The sequence below is a fragment of the Cottoperca gobio genome, chromosome 6 (assembly GCF_900634415.1).
Source record: "Cottoperca gobio chromosome 6, fCotGob3.1, whole genome shotgun sequence".
Taxonomy (NCBI): domain Eukaryota; kingdom Metazoa; phylum Chordata; class Actinopteri; order Perciformes; family Bovichtidae; genus Cottoperca; species Cottoperca gobio.
The window spans coordinates 21,046,027-21,071,224 of record NC_041360.1 but is presented as its reverse complement, the minus strand read 5'-3'; the positions used below and the strand labels follow the sequence as shown (position 1 = coordinate 21,071,224).

At 44.3% G+C, this 25,198-nt stretch overlaps 1 protein-coding gene across 1 annotated transcript in view; it reads left to right on the top strand.

Moving 5' to 3' along the window:
* The first annotated feature begins 3,876 nt into the window (after window positions 1-3,876).
* plxnb2b (plexin b2b) overlaps window positions 3,877-25,198 on the top strand; it is an 85,365-nt gene continuing 64,043 nt past the window's right edge. The window contains exon 1 of the mRNA XM_029433625.1: window positions 3,877-4,042. The gene's annotated coding sequence lies outside the window, so the exon portion shown is untranslated. The remainder of the gene's footprint in view (window positions 4,043-25,198) is intronic.

The window sequence follows — 25,198 nt, the reverse complement described above, 5'->3', positions numbered from 1 at the left end:
TATGGCAAGCACAGTGTACCTCTTTTACATTTATGCAGTCATAAACTCTCCGGCTGGACTTTATTTCCTAAAAATCTATATTTCCCAAAATTAATATATCCATTGATAATTCTTTTTGTCCATTAAGCAGTTTATTGCTCAGACAATCGGGACAAATTCACATTGTAAGTGCTCAAAGACGACAGTTAAAAATCCAATATTGATGCATTTTTACAAGGATAAGAAACGCTGCAGAAAGGCTGCAAATGTTCTATGTCATGAAATATTAAATCAATAATGTAAATGATTAGGTTTTCCCTGATTATTTACAGTATCACCTTTTTGGACTGTGAAGTTCTTGGTTTGTTAAAGTTTTGTCTTGTAGCTATTCTCACTTTAATTAGTTGGGTTTTAGAGAATTGCTAAAAGTAGTACATTCAATAAAGTCAGCCACACACACACACAAACACAAACACAAACACACACTCACACTCACACTCACACCCAGCAGTCGGCCCCCCCTTTGGTGCCAGTGTACAGCCATGCACAGCTCCACACTTATTATCATGATTGCCTGCAAAAGGTGGCGGGACGCTGAGTCCATTTACTCTGCCAGACGGCTTCATAAAGCGGCTGCCGATGGTTCCCAGTGGGCCCTCATCAGCAGCAGAGAGCAGCGAAGCGCCTGAGGACTTTTGTCACTTCAGGCTCTCTGAAGTGACAATAGTTTTCCTGCCGATAGAGGGAGAAAAGAGAGCAGGGAGGGAGGAGAACAAGATGGCCGCTAGACATCTGTTGAATGCCTCATAGGGAGGTCATCCAGGAAGTAATGAGGTGAAACGCTGCAGTAGAGCAGTAGCTGTCAATCAGTTTGGACGTTGTTCGGTTATAATGAGTGCCTGTTGTGAGTGGTAAGCACCTACATAACTAGGCAGGCTGGTTGAATGTAGACCACCTTTAGCCTCCACCGTCTGCCTCTCCTCCAGTCTTTCTTTCAATCTTTTTTCCTCCTCATTGAGAACCAAGCAACTAATGCTACCCATGGACCATTTCCTGAGCATAATCCAACATCTGTCTTGCACAAGTCTCTTGCTTTGGCATTAAAAACCTTCACTTTTCCCTCCTCCTCCTCCACCTCCACTATATCTTCCACCCCCCTCTGGTAGCCGTCACAGCCGCTGAACGATTTCCTCTCACTGGGAGGCTCCTCTGAGTCACTGTGGCAGTGTCAAACGAGGCTCCTATTTAAGCTCATTAAATGTTTCCAAGAGAATAGGAAATCAATGATGCATACCGGTGCTCGAGAACTTTTCTCTTAATTTAATTTACCCTCCCCCTTATCTGTTTGCACATCTCTCTCTCTTTCTTTTTTCCCATCAGTCCTGTATGTTCTTTCCAGACTGTCATTCTCCTTTAAGTAGTGGAGGAGGTGGTGGGTGAGGTGAGGTGAGGTGTTGGGGGAGGCTGAAACGGTTGCCTTCAGAAACCATTGCGGACTTGTATTAGTGACGGGCACCATGGTGCGATGCTGTCCAGACTTTTCAGTGTTGTTTAGTCCTCGCCACATGGAAGACAATCGACTTGAAAGTTTTGCTCACACTGACCTCAGCCCCGGAGTTTCAGCTTTTGTTTCGGGCCATGCTGTTAAGGGAACAGGTTTCGACCAGAACAGAATGTTTCTTTGAAAACATGTAGGGGAGTAAAGCATGGGGAAGTTTTGGTTTGAGATGACCCCATTTGAACATGCTCCCCCTTCATGCTTCTTCCTGTTTTGACTTTCACCCAACTTCTCCTATTTTGTCCATCTCTGTCTTTTGTTCATCAGAAGTTTTTCTTAAATCACTGCATGTGTGTGTGTGTGTGTGTGTGTGTGTGTGTGTGTGTGTGTGTGTGCTTGTGAGTACATGTCTGGCAGGGCTTTGTGCTGTATGAAACTATGCCTGGGGGCTGGGCCCACACCTTCTCTGGAGCTCCTGTAATTGCTCTTTTGGGGCCTTGTCTCTGGCTATGAGCCCGTCTCCGTCACTCTCACTCTGTCATTCTCCCTCGCTCTTTGGCCTCCTCCTTCTTTTTTTTGCCCTCACTTCGACCCCCTCCCTCTCTTCTCTCCATGCATGGCTCATTATGGCTGATCCCCACCTGCCCAATCTGGGAATTCTCTTTTACACACACACACGCACACATACAGAGCCACTCAGCAGTTTTCAGAGCTGCCTGTCGCTCGAATTGTTTGTGTGCTATCTGCTATAAAACAGCTTTGCTAATACTGTTTGGCCGAGAAATTGGAACAATAGTGCCGTTACATTTTCTTCCCTCCAACTGGTGCAAACAGACAGTTTCTCATCTCTGTTCTGGCTGTCGGAGCATCATTTTTCATAAAGCCCTGGCCCTTCAGCCCCAGCTCTTGCCTTTTGTATACACTAGCCTCAGCCTGAGGCTCCTAACCATAGGCCTGATCTTTTCCATTTCCATTCTCGCCCTCCTTCCAGCCTGTCACCCAGCAGCCTCACCATGCCTGTTCCCAGGCTAGGGGGCTTACTTTGAAGGATAATGGATATGGCCAGTTGCAGCTGCTCGGTAGCAGGGCACTATCATAGGAGTTATCTAAGGGCCTGAGTGGCCTGTGATGAATGGCTGGGAGCTGTGTGTCTCCACCGATCAATAAGCCACTAGCACACAGATGAGCTAGATGCCCCCTCGCTCTCCGTTGCCCCCATCCACACATATATCTCCCTCTCATAATCTCACACTATGTTTGTGAACTTTTCCCTCCAATTCATGGCCTGAAATGGGACATTGATCTTTTATCCTTGGCTTGTTTTAAATAAAGGGCCAGTATCTCCTCTCCACCCAAGCATGCAAGGTTTCTGACGGCACTTATTGTAACACTGGCTGCATAGCGCACAAACATTACTTTAGCCTGATCGAAGGCCCGTAATCGGAGAGGGAGAGCAGAGAGAGCGAGGGAAAGAGAGTATGAAGCTGCTACTACCCACCCCACCCCACCCTGGAGTACCGCTGAGGTTTCCATCACAAGGCTGATGCAAACAGAGGTCCCATGTGGATACACACACTTGTAATGCAGACAAACACACGCACACATACACCAAACAGTCTTTCAGTCAGAGCTCATTGAGCGCAACCTGTCCCAAAGCACCCAAACAGCCCCACCCAACCTGAATTGAAATAGGATGCTGTCAGTTTGCCCTCTCCTTTGTCTCATTGTTGTGCACACGTATGTGAGGCCTCTCCAGACCACCAAAGCGTGCACATTTGTATTTCTACTGCAGAACAACAGGTGTGTCATAGCTACTGTATGTGTTGGTGTTTGATCTCCCCCCCCCCTGCCGGCAAGGGATTTTCGATGAAAAGAGCGGACTGGAAATTTTTCTCCCTCTGTCTCTCCTCCAGGGACTTTCAGTAGTCTGGATCTTCCTCCTCGTTTCACCTCTCCTCCCATTCGCTCGTCTCCTCTCTCCCTCTAGCTCTGATCTTCCCTCTGATCTGCCGTTGTCTCTGTCACAAAGAGCAGATTCTCAGCCTGGTAATTGCATGTCTGCTGGCCACCACACCTGTTGCTGTCAGTGCATTGGTGTGGGAGAGAGGGGGAGCTACGCCCTCTAACCCCTCACCACCATCTTTGCTGTAAACCAACAGGGAGGTGGGAGTGTAATACGGCGAGCGTGTACATATGTGGTATTGGGTGCTCCCACAGTTGATTGTGTTTATCTGTAACCTTGAGCTTCACCTCTAGCGTGTACGTCTGAGCAAATGCATTTGTGTGTCTTCTCAAACCTGGCCTGTGCTGATGCTTATCTCTCTCTATCTCCCTCTCTCTAATCCTCTCCTTCCCTTCTTCTCTCTCCCCTTATCCAGAGCCCGGGCCCTTAATGAAGCTGGGGGTCAGCAGCAGTGTGCGGCTAATTGGCCAAGTTTGCCCGGGGCTCCGGCTGCCTGTGATTGAAGTGTCCAGTGAGGGCCCACTGTGCAGCCGCCACTGCACCCTGCTCTGTTCCACTCCAACAGCCAAGACGCTCATTGCACCCCTGTCTGCCTCCCCATAGTGAGTAGCAGCCGAGGTCATTCTATTTCCACATACACTCCCAATACTTTGTCCAGTTTTCTTTCTACTTGTTTTATTTTCACGCAACAAAGAGTCCTCAGGCTCTGATATTTTTTCCCTGAATCACCCGCATGTCATTCCATACTTTCTCCTTATTCATTTATTTCTTGTGCCTCATTTTTAAAAGCTTCTATCCATCTCCTCTTTCCCTATCAGCTTTATTTTTTATTGCTAGACTTTCATTCCCACACTTGGTCCCAGCATTTTTTCACTTTCCTTGGCTTGTTCCACTCTCACTTGCAACAGTGGGATTCGGGCAATTACTACGGTCCCCCATTGGCTGGCTGCCAAAAGAAAAAGAAAAAAAACTTCCAGCCCCTATTTCTCTCACGATGAGTCCAACAGTCCCAGCCCTGGCCAAGCAGTATCACACTGTTCTGAGTTAACAGGAGGAGTTGGAGGCTATGGCGTGTGAGAGGGGGGGGGCGACTCTAATTAGTCGAGCCTCCACTTTCTACTCGTTAAGCCAGGCCTGGCTCCCATTGTTTGGATGTCAGTACAGGAGTAGAGGTAGCAGGGCGATAGCGAGCTCTAGGGAAAGGACTGAGCAGATAGGATACACAGAGCAGAGGGAAGGAGTGAGGCAATATCAGTAGATAGGTGACTGTCTCACCTGGGAGATAAACAGGCAAGGGTCAGCCCCCAAGTGCCACAGTGCACCAATGAAACCTGTTTTTGTTATTGAGCTCATAGAAGTGGAACACTACTGGCTAATAAATGGTCAACACTGTGTGTTTGTATGTCAGGAAACAATGGTCCAATTATAAGTCAAGCCTTGGTCTATAAGTTAGGATAAGTTCTATTCTGTCAAAACTTTATTTGCACACCACTGGGTTTCTATGCTTGTTTATTAAGGGATGCAAGTATTTAAATTTGCTCTGATGCTCATTAAATGAAAATCCCCAGCAATTAACTGCTGCTATAATCGTTTTATATAGACAGCTGTAAAAGCTTCTTCTGTTCATACTTCACTTCACACACGTAATATTATACCTGGACCCCCCCCCCCCTTCGACCTGGAAAATATTTTCGTACAATTTTCACCCCAAATGTATCCCCAGAGAGGGGAAATTGTAACTATTCATAGCAGTGATAAAATGTACGTTAACACTGATTTGTTATACGTATATCTTTTGGAGAACCAAACCTATGAAAATATTAAGCACAATATGAATTACGCTTGCCCCCCCGCCCCCCCCCCCATTTGAAATGGTCTATAACCGCCACAGTTTCCTGTTAAACTGTTTCTGTGGTGTACTTTAAAACTCAGAGCTGCCACAAAGCCTCAGGACTTGCTGGTTTCTTAGTGTGCCACACTCGTCCATCTGCGAAGGGCTTAGCTTGACAAACAACTCCTTTTCTCACTCATCTTCTCCATAATCAGCTGCTTGCTTAGGTCATAACTCTTGTGCTCTACTTCCTATCACATTTCCTCCAGTACTGCATGCCTGCCAGCCTGCCCGCTGGTGTTAAAGATGTACAAAATGTGGCTTATTTGAAATGTAGGCTACCCCAAGTGGTTGTTCTAGCTGTGCTGAATTAATAGAATTTAGGTGGAGAGATGCTTTTTTTTTTTCTCAAAGTACTTAAGCTTCGCTTGTGACCCAAAACACAGAACATTAAAATTCAGTTTTGTTCACCGATTTCATCCCTTTGTTGTTCCCACACTTCATCTCACATCCCAGAAGAATGGTGTAAATGTCATGGTAATGACATGCTTTTTGGTATCCATGAGGATTAGGATGTGTCAATCATTGTTCCCATGAGGCTTTGCCTTGGCACAACCCCGGAGCAAAGAGGTTCTCGGGTGTGAATGAATTTGAATGCACAAGAACAAACAAATCTCTTGTTATTGTTGTCCTTTTTTTGCAGCTGTTTGCGCAACACTGACCTTTTTTTATCTACTGTGTTACTTTTAGGTACTTTGAACATTAATCAATGCAGTCAGCATATACAGCTCCACACTCTTATTCATTCTTGAGATACTTGTTTAGTTTACTCTTTTAAATATATTTCTCTGAAGGATATAGCTTAAATAGGTAAACAAGACCATTTAATGGATAGCAAAATACCTTTGAAGCCAATACAAAATATTGTTTTCAAAAAAGGCTCCCCGTTTGTTTAGAATATTACTTATGGCAAGACCCCAACTGTGGCAATTTTTGAAGTTTGTTCAGGTTAATCAAGTCAGGAGAAATCTGTCCAACATCAAAAGTCTTTCTATGATACTTAAAACTATGCATCCCTAGAGAAGAGAGTGAATAAATTGATCTATGGAAACTCTGAAATTTGCTTGTCAAGTAACATTGTGTCGTGTAAACTAAACTCATTGCTATAAGAATGTCTTGAAGAAAATGCACATGTTAAAAAAAACCTCATGGTCATGCTGTGTTTGTAATTTATTTCTCATGAACCATTGAGTCATTTCTGTTTTCTCTGCGGTGATAAATGTATAATTCAATTCCAGGCTTTAAAAATTCATCCTCACCAAAGCAAGGTATTGCAGTGCTGGCATTAAAACTAAAACCTTTAGACTTTTTAAAGGTAGTTAAAATGCTGCTAGCCCCCTCCAGATGTATCTGCCAGATGATAAACTTAAATCACCGCAGGCCAACACCAACACAGGGCCCTCATCACCATCCTACCTTTGGGTTTGCTCATCGAACACGGCAAATGCCATGTCCTTGCGGTACCAAAATAATATAAAACACCTTGTTCTTGACTCATCACCCCTCCTCCGCATAGCTCCCCCAACTCCAACATGGTACTGCAACCCTCCAGTTTTTCCATCGCCCCCTGTGAATATCCAAGCTGTCGAGGCTGACTGGGCTGAACGTTTTCTTGCCAGGGCACAGTTGGAACAGATCCGGCCTCCGGGCCACAAGTATTGCTCCACTCCAGCCCCTGCAAACAAAGCCTTCCCTACGCAACTATCTAAATGCTAAATGCTTTGGATTGCAACAGTAGATTCCTGTTGTACATACCTAATAGGTTTTTTTTTCAGACGGCTTGTCCTTTTGGATCGTGATAGCTTTACATGCTTTGCAGCTTGCCGAGCATGAGCTGCTGTTTTAGCAGGTGTGTCATTCATTGAATTTGCACTGAATTATCAATAGAGAAAGTCTTTTGTTAATCAACAAGGTGTACGGTTGTAGAAATCTGTATAGACGATACAGGTGTTTTCTGTATGGTTCCCAAATTTGAGGATTATGTGCTTCTTTTTGGAGCAACAAAGTGTTGAAATTATCTTTCAAATGATGGCATAAGATCTATCAGCCAAGTTAATCGCCCATCTGCACTCTTACAGGTTGAGAAATGTGGCCGTCAGGCTTTAGGGAGACATAAGCTAAACAGCCAGGCCGTCTTTAAGGGGAGGCACATTGAGAGACGAGCCTCTCAAACTGTTTCATATCAAATCCACAGACGTACAAATCTCCACAATGATCTGCCAAGTTCCTGCAAAATTCAGTGGAGCAGGGATAGCAGAATCCCCCCCCCCCCTCCAGCCCCCTCTCCCTTCCTCTCAGCCATCACTGGACGACGCTTGGCAGCAGAAGGTGATGGGAAACATCTGCGAAAGTCGGTGTGTTTGCGGGTGATTGAATACACTCACCAGATAAAGAATTGTGTTTTTATGTTTTTTATTATTATTTCTGGAGGAATCTTTTTCATGGCAGCAGACTTGTTAATTATTCTAACACAGATCTCACCGTGGAATGAAGGAATACAATATAAATGTAGATACAACATAAAAACAGTGCTCAGTAGTTAAAGGCTCCAGGACTGATGTTTTTAGAATCAACTCTGCGTTCCTGTTGGAATATAAACGAGCAGGAGCAAGTTGGAATATGAACGAGCAGGAGCAAGTTGGAAAAGAAGAGATGATAATGCACTTCCTTTGCAGCTAAATTACTTCCTGTGGCTGGCAAACAGGATGTAAAGGCAGCCCCCTATTGGCTTCATTTTTACTATTTTTACTCGGTGCAACTAACAATATTGTGTTTGCAGGCTGACTATTATATTGTCAGGACAAAACTAAGAGACAATGATTCAGCAGGTCCTCTGAATGCTCCTCTGCAGCTGCCAGAGATGTGGCTGCTCAGAGTCACTGAAATCTCTTTTATTTGGGTGTGCTGAGCAATATAAATAATGAAATGGAGCCAGTAATTGGTGGTTCTTGGTAATTAGGACCAAGCTGTCATCTAGCAAAGTTGCAGTCTGATGGCGCTGCAGCAAGGGCAGTAATTACTATTATCTATGGGGGTTGTTGACACAACAATAATCCCGTTCTTAACCAGGATAGTGGGGCTTATGTTTTTTGTCCTCATTTTTAAGAGGTTCATCCACAATACATTGCTGACATACATTTTTGAGTATTTGTGTTAATGTCCGTCAAGTAGCTAACACCAAACGTAAATGGAGATGAGAGACCTCCTGGCCTTGAATGTTCTGCTCAGTGACCGTGTGAAAAGCTTGTCCATATTTTTCATTAGTCAAACAGTTAGACTTTTTCCCTGCAAGCGGTGTGACGCCCGACCATAAACAGCATTATCAACCATCTCAGCAGGTTTTCTAATACCCCTGTAATCCTGTCATTTCATTCATGGATACCGCCTGGGTTATTCTGGGCCTGGAGCATATCTGCCCGCCTGTCTCTGCTCCTCTGTGTGAGAGATTGGATTCCCCAATTCCCCTCCTGCTCCATTTTATCACGCACACACACACACACACACACACACACACACACACACACACACACACACACACACACACACACACACACACACTAGCACATTCACGTATGTTCATGCCCAAGTGTTCGCTCATCTCTTGTCAGATCCCCATAGTGTAAATGGGCTGGTCAGACCCGATGATGTATAGGGTTGAGGACAACGGCACCGTATACCATGTAGGGGATGATTCCTAGTTACGGATAATGACTTGCGGATAATAACTCACCCTCGCTGACATGAAATTCTGCTCATCTGGTGCAAGACATACAAGCATAGCATTTGCCCCTTGAGATGAAGAAAGTGAAAGGCCTCAAAAGCAGAGTACCCAGGTGACATTTCCTCTTCCCGCTATCATGCAAAGTAATGAACCTGCCGGAGACCTGCATTATTTTATGCAAGAAAGTGTGGAGCGTGATTGTTGAGTGAGTGGAAGGGGGAGCGGCTTGGAGACGTGAGGGTGAGTAAAGGGTAGACGAGTTGCTGTTTTCACCTATACAGTAGCACACAACACACAAATTGCATCGGCTCTGAATTAAACATGTGGCGCCTCGTTGCTTGAGGCGTGATGGACATTTAAACATATTGCAGGGCAGAGAAAATGGCGTTTTCGGTAGGTTATTTATAATGAAGACATCACATTCATTTGATTATAATAAAACATCCATTAGACTGAGTGAACGGCATGGGGAGGTGAGGTTGGCAGAGTGCAGCTCAATGCAATAACAATTGTGCGTCTGTCCTAAATGAGCCAAGGAATAGAGCGGGTTCCTGCATTAGTTTCCTTTTGTAGGGGTGCTCAGATCTGGTGATATGCTTTGTGAGGAGTAATAAAGAAATATATCTGTTTTTATTGTGCCTTGGCGACAGAGTTATGTTTAGAGCTAGTATAAAGAGCTGGAACATGGCGTAAAATGATATTATGGCCCATTAGGTGGGGGCCCGAGCTAAGCGTCGCTAGCGGTAACCGAGGACTGGGGGTAATGGGGCCGCGGCGTATTGTCTGTGATCTGCTCTTTCACTTCTCACTGATTGAATCGTCTACATCACCGGCACTTCATCTCCTGGGGAACCGGAGTAGACAAGGTGATTTTGGCTGGAGACATCACTCAGTCAAACCTAGGAGATAAGAGAATGGGGTGGTGGAATTGGAACGTTCTGTTAAATGTAAAGAAAAGGTGACGTTCAGGAATTATTGCGAGATTGTTGTCTGGAACGAACTGATCCCAACGTGTATAGATGTTTCATTTTGGAATAGAAATAATCTTGTTCTTTATTGCTGCGCATAGGGTCTCTTGCAATGAAACTATAAACCTGGTTTACTTTAGTTGGATTTCTGACTGTGAACAGAGGGAAATATATCTGTTCTCCAGCTCTCCTCTCACATGGTTAGGTCTGCTTATCCAGCAGTACAGCTTTAACCAATGCTCTCAAGTTTCTTAGTATCCTGACCTTGTATCTCTGTCTCTCTGGTCTGTATCTCTACAGAGATGGCCCTCTACTGCCGGGGTTGTCTCCAGTGAATATCAATGGAAGGGGTTAGAATCACATTAAGGTGCTGTTCATTCTGGCAGAACCTTTAACGTGTCCTTCCCTTAGGACCCATTCCCCCTGGACATACTCTAAGAAGGGGTCTGCAATGGTTGAGAAGCAATAAATTAGCATACCTAGCTTGAGGCTCGTCTACACCAAGAACCCGCCTGTAAACTCGGCTTCACCTCTAGTCCTTGTCAACCTACACCCTTCAAGTGTTGAGCGGCATAGTTTATCTGCTCTTCTGTGCAACCAGTATGGGGGCTCGGGAAGTAATCTGAACCAAGCAGGCAAAGAATTCCAGGCATCCTGAATAGAACCAGATGTGTGTTTTTTTGTTCACTCTGTCTCATGCATTCTCTTGGTGACTTGCACACAGGACACCGAGACATACATGAATGTGCTTCTGGGAGTATACTCGCACACTTGCATACAATAACAAAAGTCCTGCAGGGCAGTCTGGTTTTCATAACAGAAGTAGACGGTGTGATAAGAAACAGGATCTGCAAGAAATGACCAGGGCCGGCTTGTTTATTTAGCGTGGCCTTTCCTCCCATCACATAGATTACCACTCCGATTGTGGTGCTTCTACATGTTTGTACATCGGAGCTGTATTGACCCAGCGATGAGCAACACACATCTCCATCAGCATTTGTGAGATGATTTGTCACATCTGAACTGCCTAAGTTCTTATGTTTTGTTTTTCTGTTTGCATTTTGTGATAATCGTCTTTCGGAGGCTATGTTTATTAAATTCATTTATATTTTCTGAAATTGACAAAGACAATACAGGACATGCCATTCACAAACAATGTTTAAAATGGGAACCCTGGGGAGATTATACAAGGGAGGGACAGATCCCTGATTAAAATAGTGTTTACAGCCAGAGAAAATGTTATAATTAAAAGGTGGTACAAAGTCCAAAGACAGAGGAGTGGCTTGATATTTTACAGGAAATATCCTGGTTGGAAAAATATACCTATCCATTTATTAAAGTCATAGAGAAAGTAAACCATGCATGAATTGAGATGTCGAACATGTAGCCTAATATTCATTTTCACGATACATGTTTCGACTGGTCGTAGCAGAGAAAAGAACATTTGTAACAAACTATATTAATGATGGCTCTGGTCCATTCAAGTGTCCCATTTAGCCACCATGCACAAAACGGATTACTAGACCTGGAACACCTAAATTAAATTGTTGTTGATTATACCTGCTATAATATGTCAATATTATATCGCGAAAAAAGGTCTACAGGTATTTACATGTCTGATTGCACTATGACAACACTCTGTAAAACTTAGTGTTAAGAAATAGTTAACATCACTAGCTGGTTTCTGGCATTACACCCACATTGCGTAAGTGTTGACCCCAAGGCCTGGGCCAAGGCACTTAGATGGTTCCACCAGCAACACACAAAAGCTTTTCAAATCTATTCCATGTCCAGAGACTTGTTTCTCCTTCTGCTTGGCTCCGCTATACCATCAAAGGAAGTGGTGTTCATTGGCCGGGGTTATTGCTGGCAGGAATGTGTGACTAAGTGTGTGCGTGCTTGTTGCCTGAACATGCAGGCCCGTATCAGCCATCACCACAGGAAATGACCAGCCTTTTGCTTTGAAGTCCCAGCAGAGTTTTTCATTATTCCTACTATCTCCAGAGACACAAGGCAATGGATCCGCCCCCCGCCCCCCTTCCCCCTTACATTGCTGATGCTCTGCACTCACCCTCCGCTGCTCCCCACTCATAGCCTTGCGACCAAATGCTTGTTAGAATACAGAACAAGCATCTATTAGCATAGAGTATGGGAGTGCTGGCCGCCACAGGGCACAAGCCCCACCACTACCCCCTCACTTGTACACACCACACTTGCCCGAAAAGGCTGAGAGGGCACGTGTAATTGCATTTTCTTCTGCCTGTGCAGAAACTCAAACGCAAGATATGGGAAATTCTAAGATTCCCCAACCCTGGCCTATACTTGCACTTCCTCTTTCTCAGTTATTCCCACTTGCCTCACTGCTCACCTCCACCCCCTTTAAACCTCCACTTCCTCTCCTTACGCTCCTAGCATGTCAAAATGTGTGGGGTGTGGAGATGAAATTAATTGGATCACAGTGTAGAAGTGTTCAGCCCCCCATGGCTTACCGCTGTGTGAGGTAGGATTGGCACACGCTCACCAGAACTTGCTGTAAGACCAAGAGTTGCTCTGCTTCAAGTGTGTGCCAATCTGGAGCCTCGCTTCCTACACGCATGGAATCTAATTTTTTCAAGCACAAACAGACACTATACTATGCACTAGTCTCCCACACACTCGTACAAACAACAACTGTCTTTTATCAAGTGGTTCATACAATATGAATGCACAACTTTCAGAGCAGGGAGGCAGATGTGTTGTTTATCTGCCAGTAGGGCGCATGCCAAAGCAGCATGCCTCTGTTGGGTGTGGTTGAAATCTGGGTTAGGAAATCCCTTGTCGAGATTATTACATGCAGTAATGCTAATGAAGCTTTTGCTCCAGTAATGGCATTACCAAATGGAAATCGAGCATCACAATTTACAATGACAAAATCCTAATGACTAAATATCTAGTCTACTAGCACCAGGACAATCTGGTTCATGTGCATGTTAATTCAGGCTTTCATGAGATACAAAAGCAGAGGGTCTAGGCTACAATTGGAACTGCTTTTAAATGCTAAGCAGGTTTTATTCTGTCCTAAAGCTGGTACATGTTTCAAGACCTGTGCCAATACTTGAGTGTCTGAGCCGATACCATAGCTTATTGAATACAAACCTTGTTCTTTTTCACCGAAAACCTGAACAATTACAATTTTACGTGACAAAATATACAAAACTTCTCAATGCGTCAGTGCTTTATGTTATATTAACACAAGCATCAATAAGAGAATACAAATAGCAAAGTGCCAGGGCGCTCTGGTGGCCAAGGGGTTTAAGGCAATGACTATAAACTGCAGCGTTCGTTGGTGTCGGATCCAGCACGGCACATTTGTTGCATCTTGTTGGCCTCATTTTCATTTTAATATCCCTACTGTCAACCATCTAATAAAGGCATAACATTTTCCTGATTGAGATGAGCAAATATCTGATCAAAGAATAAATGAACAAGGAAAAAAGAAATCTGAATCTGCTATGGACACATCTGTTATATGTGCGGAGTCTGTCTTGTGTTGTTATAAATGCTTCATTTGTTCAAAGGTTACTATTTGTTCCCCCTTGCTGTCTGCTCAGTGCTGTGTGGCTCTGGCTTTTTGACTTCTCTGTTTGGCCTTCTCCCTCCGTCCTGCTGGCTGACTTTGTCTGATTTATGACAGTCTGGAGCTAATGGTACAGAACCAGGATTTGTGTCTGTGGTGTTGTGACTGGACCGGTGCCGGCTCATTGGCCTCCTCACTTCTCTCTCTGTCTCTTGCTCTACCTCACGTGCTCCCTCTGGATGAGGTGAGCGACAGAGTGAGATGGCCGGTGAGCGACTCGGCTGTTGATCAGCATTCCCGCGCTCCGACTCATTTGTCTTCACCCCCCCTTCTTTTCTTTCCGCCAGAGGAACCAGGCTGCAGGCTGGCGGGGGAGCCGACTCACCTTCAGACAAGGCCACCAAACCTCACCTTTCATCCCTTTTTCATCCCTCATACTCCCCCGTCCCTTCCTCGCGCACACATTTTCCCCTAACTCTCTATCCCTCTCTGTCTGCACTGAAGACCGGGGCCAGGCTGCGAGGCAGGCAAGGGGCCTTGTATGTGGAACTGTGTTAATTAGCACGGGAATCTGCAGACGAAAGCCACGTTATCTACCGCCACAACCCCCCTTTCCTCCAAACCTCCTCATCTCTCTCCGTTTTCCTCTCTCTCGCTTCCTCTCTCCGTGTCTCTGGAGGTTGCTTCCATCATGCCGCTTGCGTCGCCAGGTTTGTGAAGGATGTCGCTGCCAGCTGTCTTTTTCATGGACGGCTGCCAACCTCTCCATATCTTCCGTCCGTTGTCATTTCCTCGTTTATTTCCATCGCTCTCTTTTTCCCCACCTCCCATCGTTTATTTGTTAATGAACTTTGTGTCTCGAGCGTGTTTCAGTTTTCCAGCCTGGTCCCAGGGAGAGTATGTTTTTTGTTTTTTGTTTTTTTAGGCAAGGACAGGGTGTTATGGAGCCCTCGTTGGCGCACTGGTACCAAGGTCAGGCAGGGCGGAAGTGCCCAGGTCGGCAGACAGTCTGTGGCCGCCTCACTATGCCAGCTCTGCAATCTGTGTCCAGTGTGTTAAGTGCAAAAACAAAAACTCTATTTCCCTCTCAGTCTGGCGACATTTGCCTTCTTTAGCGCCCCGATAAAGGTCAGAAGAGCATGGGCTGGCAAAGAGAGCTTTGTATCCCATCTGAACAATGACGATCCCAAATCGATCGGCAGATTCTGAGCCACCTTCCTCTCTTTCTGCCAGGCCCAGCAACATATTTTCTGCTTGGAAGCAGTCCTGCTATGGCGCCTTCACCCCTGATTGAGTTCTTTGCACTGTGGGTGAATTGTTGCACATTCCAATTCTGAGTTTTAGATAGAAATAGACAGTGAAAGACAGAAGCAGAGCACGAGGCAGAGTCGAATATGGTTCATTTGTCTGAGCCATTTAATGTAGACTGTTAAAAGCATGGCTGTCGTAGCCCAAACGTGCCGCATGCCCCATTTTTCTGTGTATCTAGAAACTTGGAATTTGTCTAGCTGAATTGTTTCTTGTCCATCTGTGTGTAAAATCATTTTTTTTTGTCAGTCTGTGTTTTAGTTGCTGAGTAGACCTGCCTCCTCGGGTGTGCAGTCTGCTGTTAAGCTCTCTTGCACTTTATTTGACCCTGGCCTCCTATGAGGTGTCATAGCAAGCCAAGTGTAAAACAGATGTATGCCAAATAAAGACATGAAATCCCTCCCACACACACACACACTGCATTTATAGTGAGTCAGTCATTCCTTTTGTTCACACCATGTAACTTTTGCTCCAGAGACTTCTGGCTTCATATATTAAGCTCACTTGGCCTTTGATTATATCAATTAATCTGCACTGGCAGTGCTTGATGAAGGACGAACGGGGCAAGGCTAATTGTGCCTTTAAACCAGTTGCATACAAAGAATCTCCATGTCATTAGTCATTCTGCTATAAATCTGAGAAGGGCTTTTCTGCTCGCTTTCTCCCAAACTATTTCTATGCATCTTTGTTGTTTGGTGTTGTTTCTCTGTTATGTGCCTCTGTTTGTCCTTCAACACCCCAATAAGCCTCCCAATAGTAGCCTATTCCACCCATGGTTATATAAGCTTTTGAGAGTTGGAGTTTAAAATATTCTCTCATTGATGAACTACTTTGATACCCTTGTTAGAGTGAGCTGATTCCACCATCGGGGGAATTAAGGCTGCTTTTGTACACTGAATCTTCTTGGTGCCATGCAGAGCTGTAATAGTGCCTTTTCTCAGAGAAATGGAGGAATTGGGACAGAGAGGTGGTAGGCAGCTTCTCTCTGATCTTCTGCCTCTCTCAGAACCATCTGTCTGGTGCTGGCCCGACATTCTGCACCGCTTAGTATTAGCACTTAGAAATATATACATTTCTCACATCTAGATTTTGAGAGAAGTTGTACCCCTCGCTGAGTTATGCTCGCCAGGAGATGGGAAGCGAGACCAGATTGGGAGCCGGGCAGAATTGTGCGAGCGATGCTTACCATTGCTTCATTGACAGGAGGGGTGGAAGGAATGGAGGGAGAGAGAGGATGCACACATTTGGATGGATAATGGAAGTAGAGCTGTGGATTGGCTGTGTGATATAAATGTGTGATGTGTAATATATCCCAGACTAGCTAATGGGATATGTTTGTTTCCAGCAGCTTGATATCACTACAAGCAACATTAACTCTGAATACAGGCTGGTATATGTGCACATCTATCATTCCTATTTTTACCCTGATAGAATATGTCCCTTAAGCATGCATGAGCAACAGGTTTTACACAGCAACATTGTAAAATCACTAGCTTGTGTGATGAAAAGCCTTTGATACAGACACTGAACATGTAGAAGCACGCATTTGTTTTGTATTTATTCCATGTTTGCCAACTAATTTCTGCTGTTAAAGAAGGTGTTGCTCTGTTAGTCACTGATAGAGGTTTGAAAAGTTTGAGGGCACAAGCAAAATGATATTCACAGATGCTAATAAACTACACACAGCGTAGCTCTTTTCCTGTCAGTTGTCAGTGCTAGGTAAGCTTCGTACAGCAGGATGATTTGGTGTTAAGTCTGTCTGCTCCTCTGTTTTTTTTGGGAGATATCTTGGGGTGAGCAGCTTTTATCCAAGGCTTCCATTTCTCTTTAGAAGCTGGTGACTGACTCTCCCGCCCCTCCTCCTCGGTTCCTTGCTGCTGTGAAATGGAATTGCTTTCTCGTTCGTTAAAGATTTTCTTGTCGCTGCCTCGTACTACTCCAGGAGTGAGATCACTTGAAATGGCTAAAAGTTCTCAAAAACCACTGGAGAATTATGGTGCTGCAGCAGAGGTGCGAGGTGGATTGGGTAGCCAACATAAATAAAGAAAATTGCCTTTCCCCCCCCCAATTTTTCTAAATTAAATGTGTTTCGGAGCCTTTTTTTTTTGTTGACAACACACAAATTAATTCCGGCAAGTTGTCGCTTTACATTAAAGCATGAAGTGGCCTGCTGGTGTAAGGGAAAGCAATCCCTCTTCTGGTTGCCATGGAAGCAGGTGTGTTGTAGCATTGGGTATCAGCCGTGATGGTTCTGCCAAAACCACTGCCCACCTATGTCCTATATGCTTTTCCTGGTTGTGAGTGGTTTACTTTTCAGACCGTCCTGTCTTCTCTGTGAGAACATTTTGCCCATTTTGGAATTGTACTGGTATTTATAAAACATTGTTCCCATGTGTGGCTTACCCCAATCCTTTCATGTGATTTCTCCCTCACACTTTAAGAATCAAATAGAAGAGGATAATCTGCATGTGCTCTGAATAATCCCACTCTGCTTAAATGATGTTTCTCTAAACAGTTGTTTGCAGCAAATAAGCCTTATGAACTTCTCTCACATAAGCCCCGCTCCTCCATGCCTTCCTTTTCTCCTTCACTTGCTCCTTCCTCTTTAAGTCAAACTCTCATCATCAGTTCCATCTGCCCCCAGAACAACACAACTGCTGGACGCGTCTCACACCCATGCCCCGACACCCACAGTGCTGGCTTACCAGTGCAGTGTTGCACGGGATGTGTGCAGCGCCAATCTTAATCACATTGGGTGAGCACACCTGTGAAAACAGATGTCCACCGGGGCTGGCATGCTGTTCCTCTTTAGGGTGGAGCGTCTGTGTATGGCTTTCTGCTCCTCCTCCTCCTCCCTTCCACTCCTCTGCACAGAGTTTCTCAGGTCCCCAGCAGGCACCTAGACAGGAAGGGCACACAGCTGCATCAAGCAGGGGGCAGGAAGCACTGGCCCCCTGCTCTGTTTATTTTAATATTAGCCCTGCTTACAGATGATATTGAGAAATTATCAAAAACTCAGTGCTCCTCTTACTTCTATCAGAGTGGACATGTTGATATGAAGCACAAGATCAATTCTAAAGAAGATTTGAAGCTGCTATGACCCTAAATCAATTGTTAGCCCTTTTTATGAGAATATTTAATAAACACCAGGTGTTGACCTTTTTAAAATGAGCCTCTCAGATTACGAATGGATCTCAGTCATAAGAATGGGCTTACACTGTTATTTTCTATATAGAAAAAGGTATTAGTGCAGGCGTGTTAATTACTCTATACGATTAAGTCCTTTATGATGGCATTAGCCAACACAATGTTGTGTTTTGTATAATTACATCCTTGTCTGATACGAGGCATCTTTTGAAGCCGGTGCCACAGAGCTGTGCTTTTGTCTAGAGGCGTTTGGAATAATGCACATCGTTAGATCGGTTTGTCAGATAACTACTGATGTTAATGAGTTAACCAGACAGAATGATATGTATTGGTGAATTTTAAAAAGGCAATAAACGCATCAGTAGAAAAGGATTATGTGACTTCTATCCAGCTGTGCTTTCCCATTCGCCGGTCTACCACCTCATCCATTTCATACTGCCAAATCCTCCTGGCTGCCCGGTTTCATAAAGGTACCCAAGTGCCCAACTTACAGAGACACAGTGGTGGCCAAAACCAGACAGTCTCGCACATTTCTGCCCACCCATGCTCACACTGAGCTGATGCTTTAAAGGATCGGTTCACCCTAATTATAAAAAAAACATTCTTTCTCACTTAAATTTCATGGGTTGTAGCCATGCAGATAGTTTGTATTTTGTGTGTCCAGGTTTTCTGAGATTTGTTGCCACCATCCAAACTCAGTGGAGGTAAAATGAATTTGTGTGTGTGGTGCTCACAGCAGTGAAAAATTACAAAAGAAATTCAATAGTGTGTCTTTCCAGAAATGGCGTCTCCATTACTCTGGATAATCCACAAACCTGACTGTGTGTGAGTTTCCATTGGGACTACTTTCTACCAAAGAAGTAGTCCCTGTGGCCCCATTCAGATTGGATTTATATCTTTGGGTGGTGGGGTGTTTTCAGTGTTACCTCCGGTCTGGATTGCATAATGTCTGTGCTTTTTCACCTCTGGCCCAGCAATAATTACAGCCCCAATTATTTACTGTTTTTGGCAAACTCGCTGGTCTTCCCATAAGTCCTGTCTGGAGAAACACTTTGCATTTTTTTTTTTAAAGGTGTATCTCTGAATTGCGTTCAGTGATACAACTAAAGAGTAGAAAAAGAATTTCCTAACTTGACGTCATTCAACTCTTACACTGAAGGAAAAACTAAAGAGACTTCATGAGACACAGACTTTGTAGGTGTATTAAATAAGCTTGTTATCTCCCCCTTTTTTTTTGTTACATGAAGTGAAGTGAGATACATGTAATTAACACTATGGCATATGTCAGTCCTGTTGTTACAGTAAAATCATAGCTTGGTTGACATCCAGAATGAGACACACAGACATGTTAGTAGTTTGCCACTGTTTCTGTTAACACAATAATGTTTGGTGATAAATTATAACCGTTTAAAATAATTCTAAGCTTTTAAACGATGAAGGTGCTTTTCCTGCAGATTATTGTCTCACACAAAACCTGCTCCTGTAGTTTTGCCAGTAATAATAATAATAATAAGCTTTATTTGTATAGCACCTTTCATACAAGAATTGCAGCCCAAAGTGCTTCACAGCAAAAACATAACAATTAGTACAAGATGAGACAGAATAAGAGCATTTACAGTACAATAATCACAGTGTTGATGTAAATGAAGTACCATTTATAAAAATAGCAGAATTAAAATAACACAAACGCCATCTGTGAATTGCGACGAGGAAGGAGGAGAATTATTTTTATTATAACCCGCCTCTCCCTGTAATATTAAAACTGTTAATATTAATACACCACAAATTAAATTCCTTTTTACCTCCTTTCTGTTAGGGGGGGGGGGGGGGGGAGATATTCAGAGATAAAACTAGAGCTATCACTTGGAACCACAACCGCCAAGTGAGAAAATGTTTTTTACTGATTTGTATGAACTGACCCTTTAATAATTTTGTATTACGACACGTGGCAGACCCAGACCCATCCATCCTTGTTCCAGCCTCCATCCGCCGCTCCATTCTTTCGTCCATCCAGCATTGATCCAGGCTCTTATCTCCACTCTGATCCCTGTGTTATTTCGGGAGCATAGGGATTGCTTAATGATCTATTGACCTGATCTGTACAGTCGACGATGGACCATCTACTAAAGATGAGGCTGCAGGGCACGTACTCCTCTCTTGTGTATTCCCACTCAACTCATACCCTTCCACCTCCTCTGCAACCAGTCTCCGCTCTCTTTGGTTGCCTGTGTAACCCCAAAGAGATTAGGTCTTAATGTGCTTTCAGCATCTGGCTGTAAAGTGGTCTTTGTATTTTCGCTATCTAACACCGCTGCTCCTAAGATGACTGCTGATGACTCGGCTCCAAAATCCTCTCACTGTGTTTTCATTTAACTTAATGTCTGTGTGCATATGAGTTGCTGACAATGATTTCTTTAGCTGCTCATGTCTGGTGTGTTTGAAGCGAGATTGCCTCATTTGAACTGTGACTTTTATGATCTCTGCAACAGGCAGATTGAATATACAACAAGGCGCCAGAATGAGTTGAACTGAAAATAGAAGATGTGTAATGTATGGGTCTTATCCAGCTTTGTTCCCTACTGTGCGACATTGGCCTCTACTTTCGACGAGAGCAGATCGCTTGGAGCCTATTTAGAGACAGCCTGATGTGTATAGAGGTATACATATAGTCTTAACATGTGAAGACACCACTTCAAAACCACCGACACATCTGATTGATCTGGCACCGGGTCTGGTTCGCACTGTGGCACCTTGTGCGGCGCGACTGCAGTTGTTGCAACATGTTGAGCTCGTCATGGGTGAGATCCTCAGAGATTTGCAACGCACTATTAAATGATTCGACTGTGTTTGATGCATTTGTTAGGTCTTTCTGGTGCTTTTGTTATTGTTTTTGTCATGCTCACAGCACAGCTTAGAGATGGCAAGGGTGGTTGGTCAGTCTGCCTGCTTGTCCGTGACAGCTTCTGGCCAGATTTCCATTAAATTTGGTATGGCTTTTCACGGCCCCAGGAGAATGATTTATAATTATTTTGGCTAACCTTTCATCTTCTGCCACCACCTGGTAAAACCTTCTCCCTTTAAACAACACTTTTAGTAATGCCAAGGTATGTAAAAAGCTAGATTTGCTTTACATTTACAGCGGATCGGCCTTTTCTTTTTGGTCCAATATTGTTAACGAATCTGCATCTTTTTAGTGATGGTGATGCTAAGCAAAAGGTTGTTAGGTCAGCAGAAGCATTTGGACTTATCCTCTGGTAAATTTAACATTGTTTAATCACTTCTTGCGTAACACATTCATTTTGGAGCAGATCCGAATCACAGAGCAGTTACAGAAATTATTTTTCACTTTCATAAACATTGTGAAATGGGGCGTTTGGCCTTGCCGGAGGTCTTAGCTTTCCGAGTGCCCTTCTACTTAACTCTTTGTTAGCCAGCTTTGTTGCTAGGTGTACAAATGACTCAATGTGATGCGGTGCAAACCAATGAAAGTTGTCTCAACACTCCTACTGTTCTGCTAATTTGTGTGCATGAATTATTGATTTGCACAATTTATTCATTTATACAATTTAGCTCCTGTGCACAAACTGCCACAAACCTTACACCTAAAAGCTGCCTGTGTTCTGACGATTCAAGCTGCTCTTTCAGGATGAGCCACTAGTAGAATAACCATGTTTTAAAGTAAGGTTACTTCTTTTCTCAGGCTGGAAATATCTATTAAAGTAAAGTACCAAATGTGTTAAAGAGCTAAGTAGCTCATGTGTGAGAAATATATTTTTGTTCCTATCCTGATGCGTAACACTACAGCAGTTGTTTTGTCGCAGGACTTTAGCTCCTCATGTTTATTAATACGACTTAAACCTGTTACTCATCACATCCATTAACAGTTAAGTGAAGGTATTCACATCTTTGCATAGGGCCATGATATTTATGGCTGAAATTAAACTTCAGGTCACTTCACTGTAATTGGTGAACAGCATTAATTGGTATAACAGATATTATGAGATGCCCTGAAAATATTTACTAAAGCCCCAATATATTTTATACACCATCCTTCGTGCAGCCCTGACATTAGAGATGCATGTCCTGCAGAGTTGTGTGTTTGACCTGTCGCACAGATTCCATGATGTGATTGCGAATGGTGACACACACACACACTCTTCGTGGTGTTATGAAATTAATGTGGCTGCGATCGATATCGGACAACTTTCAAGCAGCTCAATTTTACACTCGCTGCAGGGAACAGATGGTACTTGCTGATAATGTTGCCGGAGGTGGGTCCATGGCAGAGGAGATACAGAGAGGGGAGACCACATCCTCCGGTGCACAGGAGGAAGGAGAAAAGATGTTTAAAGAGCTGTGCAATATTTATTCACGTAACCTGCATGGTTGAATAATTCCATAATCAGATTTATGTAATGAATATTTAATTGCACGTCAGCTCCAACTGCCTACATATACAACACATGACCCCCTTCAAACTCTTCATTTATACACAAACAGCTGCAGCACCGTTTCCTTGTACACTGATCTCTGTACTCTTGTGTTGTTATCATTAACGTCAATGCTTTATGTAGCTGGAGGGCATACATTTGTGTTCACACTGTGTATTGAAGGAAAAACATTCCAGTGGCACTCAAATATTAAAATACACCCACAGGCACACTGATACCTTAGCAGCTGAGTGCGTTACATTGTATTTCTGCTTTCTAAGGCTGAGAGGATACCTGTTGAGGAGTATTCAGAGTGCAGAAACCTGTCTGCTCTGTAATTGATAGGCCTTGGCATTGCATTGATAGGACCAGGGATCTATGGGAAAATAGGCCTCTATCTACCCCTCGTAAATCTCTCAGTCATGTCAGGTTGAATCTCCTCAAACTACATGTCCTGGGGGAATGGGCGAATGAGACAAGCGCCCCAGTGTTGAAAAGCATGTTATTGGAGCCCATTCCTGCTCTGGGATTCCTTTTGGGCCCCTGTGATTACAGTGCCTCAGCCAGGCTGTGTTTGTGTGCATGCCTGTCACAGAGTGTGTGTGTGTGTGTGTGTGTGTGTGTGTGTGTGTGTGTGTGTGTGTGTGGCTGTGTGTGGCTGTGTATGGCTGTGTAAGAATATGTGCTCCACACAAGTTTTGCTGAGGGTGTGTGTGTGTGCGCCGTTACTCGTATGACTCGCTTGGAGCTAAAAGCAAGACTGAGTGAGGGATCAGAATTCTTAAAACAAGTCTGGGCACATCTGGTTGTGATTGGCAAGAGAAAAAAGGGTCCTTGTGTTCTGGGAACTGGCACCAAAAGCCTGACCCAACCCAGTATAACCCAGCCCAGTACAGGACTGAACCAGCCAAAACTGGGGGGAAAAATACTAACAGCAGGACTGCTCCCCTTTATCTCTCCCTACTTATTCTGACTCTTGGCCAATTCTCATAATCCCACAGCAAAGCCCCTGGCAGTGTTTTTTTTCTTCCTATATAAACACTCTTCAGACGTCTCCCATTCCTACCATTTCAATATAAGAAAGTAGGGTCTGCCATGGGCCAGGTAGACCCAGAGCTCCATTACGTTTGGCGACAATTCCTGTGTCTGGGATAATGATGCCCCGGGGGGTTAGTGTGTACCTGTGGATATGTCTGTTTGCTCATCTTGCCACCTTAGTGGAAGTAGGAGGGGGGAAAATTGCTATAGGCAAGGCCGTATATTGAAAGGCGTTTCATGGCGGGTGCTAAAATGTGTTATTCTTCCATCTGTTTGATTTTCAAGGAAAAGGTGTGGAGGGTTAGATGCAGTTTGTGTGTAAAGGGTGGCACACCTCAGTTTGAGGATGACAGAAAAGACCCCTCCTCCGCCTTTCAGCCAAGCGTAACTGAGAACAGTGGCAATTAAAAAAATTATGCCAGCATTTACAGGGGCTGCCTCGAGCCATTGTTTGCTCTGCCTACTCTCATCACGCTCATTATTTGGACCAGTGCTTTACCTGTGGCACGTCAATGTGGTGCTGGTTTAGGAGATAGCCTGGCTGGCTTCTCCCTGGTGGCTGCATCTGAAAACGAGCCCTGTCACTTCACTGAATCCAGCTCTAATTCAAATGGAGCGTGTGCGTTTAGCCTTCTGAACCTGCAGCCCTCTGCTTGGACACAGAGGCAGTTAAACTCAGACTCCAGCTACAGAGAGAATATCATGGCTTCTATTATTGTGCCTTTAGTGCTGCTGGGACTATTTGCCGTCCTTATTAAGCAGGCTGACTGGTGACTGGGCAACAAGCCGGCATGTGTGGGTATTCTCCATGTACGTGACACTGTTCAGTTGTGTGTGTGTGTGTGTGTGTGTGTGTGTGTGTGTGTGTGTGTGTGTGTGTGTGTGTGTGTGTGTGTGTGTGTGTGTGTGTGTGTGTGTGTGTGTGTGTGTGTGTGTGTGTGTGTGTGTGCGTATGCGTGTTTGCCTGAGGCGGAGCACTGAAGCCAGAACACTACTGGTGTTTCCACACATGCCACAGATCCAGTGACCCTCACCAGCATAATGACTGCAGGGTTAATTCCCTGGGAGTGTCCCGGCGCTAAGAGAGAAGAGATGAGAAGAAGTGTGGCGAGGAGGGCGATACAGCAGGCCACGACTATACAATGTGCTGCAGCTCTTATTATTCCATGTAACACAGAGTGATCTTTTTCTACCCCATCCTTTCTGATGGGATTTTGCATGCTGCCAATAATCCACTGGAATTGTGGGAAGCATCTCTCTGCCTCTCTCTGTTTCTCATTCTAGTGGATTTCTAAAGCTAAAAATAATTTCACCATAAATGGGTAAAAAGCTGAGGGGGAGGAGGGGGTTTGTTTTTCTTTTCTTTTTTTATTATCCCTAAATCATGGCTAAAATGTATGAGGGAGGGTTTTACTGGCACAGAGCAAGAAGTGGAATTACACAGTGACAATCTCCTACTCCATCTCTGAGGCGCTGTAAGACGAGGCAGAAATGGCCATTTCCCCGGCGCATTAAGTGATTTGCAGGGTAGCTTTTGAGTGGGATTGTTCATGGGGAGCACATGAGAAATCTCCATTTGCATCACAATTTCTTTCTAAGATGGAGAGAGATTTTAAGTGCCGTTACAGTTTTCCTCTAGACACTGTCGGGGGAATTTTCTAATGTTTTCAAATGTAACGGTATACAGGAATGTCCCTGA